Below are 1,707 nucleotides of genomic sequence, written 5' to 3' on the forward strand. Positions count from 1 at the left end.
AAAGAAAAGAAAAAAACTTTATTACAGAAATACATAAATTGGAGAAAAGAAAAACTCAAAACAAAAATCCAGTCACAGTAATATTTATACCAGTTACATCATCCTCCCTGAACTTCAATGGTGAACAAATGGTGCCTGAAACACCAATCAACAGTGTACTGAATAACAATAACTCAAAGACACTTAACTTTAAAGTTTAAATCTCACAAAAAAAAGATAATCTAACAATACATTCTTATTTTAATAGAGATCTCATAACCTCACCAGCCGGACTCAGGTTTTGGAGCAGGTAAGGTTGTGCGCTCAAGCACCCTTTCTAACCTTATCTTCAACACACACTCCAAAGTGCCCGATTCCGCAGATTCATTAGTTTTAGTATGCGAGCCTGCAGTACACACTGTAGAGATCACACCTACACCTTCACTTCCTACTGTTACCTGAGTGCTGACAGGCAAAACAGTCAATAGGCCAAAACATAGTCTTAATCACACACACACACACATATATATATATATATACTGTCGGAAATTTTTGGAGAGCCCCCTCCAAGTGGACATATCCCAGGGGTGCATTACAGCCAAATTAATAGTCAATAATAGATCATAGTCAATAATAGTCTTTCACACTTAAGACTAAAATAATTAAACTTAATGCTAATAAATTAATACAATAAATGCTTAATTACTAATACTTAATAATACTTATTAATATTTTAATACCAATTAATTAATCACACTTTAAACTTTGTACTTAATACTATTTGAATTTGAATAATAAGAAAACTTTGCAGACCTGGATGAGAATGAGCAAAACTCTTTATTGGTGCTGATCAGCCTCTGCTTCCATTGAGCTCAAGGAGGAAAAACTTCTAAGTCGAAAGTATCAAAGAAAAAACCCCAAACAGTGCATCCCCATGCCACCCAAAAGAGTTCAAACACAAAAAAGCAAGCAAGCAGGAGCAAGAGCGCCCCCTCCAAAGGAATCTCCTCAATATATACCCTGGCACCTCTAGGTTTTTTATTTATCTGCTTTATTATTAAAAAACATGCTGCGTTGTCAAAACTAATGTTAAAATGTGCACCAGAGAACTTCTTGTACTCTTCCCTGTCACGTATCACACAGAAGACATGTCTCGTGGACCAATCTCCCATTCTCGCTTTATACAATTACAATAAGTGAGTTTTTCTTTATCTTTTTCTATGTTATGTCTGTATATGATTTCCACTGATCATACGAATATATACGTATACACATACATACACATGAATACGACAACCGGGACATACACAAAAACCTATGTATGAGATATCCACCTATAATAATACCTACATTAATCACATCTCTACATATAAAATGATCAATGATGATACTCTATCACCTACAATCACCTATGGTATAGGAGTTCTGATTTAGGATATGATTATGACATACGACGTTTTATGATCACATTTTAGGATATGAGTTTCTTGATTACAGTAACATCAGGTTCCAAATCAGTAGATTAGTAGAAGTACTGCATTATTACTTCAGCTAAGCTTTTGCATTTTATAATATTGTTTTGCATATATGTGGAGATCTGTTTATGCTGACTTCTTAAGTTTGCTAGGCTATGATCTCAGTCTGTCTTGTTTGTCCAGACTGGGCCTGCACATGCATTTTATTTTAAGCCTTAGTTCCTCTGTTCTCTCCTAAAGGACAGGTTCCCTT

This window comes from Tachysurus fulvidraco, chromosome 10 (assembly GCF_022655615.1).
Source record: "Tachysurus fulvidraco isolate hzauxx_2018 chromosome 10, HZAU_PFXX_2.0, whole genome shotgun sequence".
NCBI lineage: Eukaryota > Metazoa > Chordata > Actinopteri > Siluriformes > Bagridae > Tachysurus > Tachysurus fulvidraco.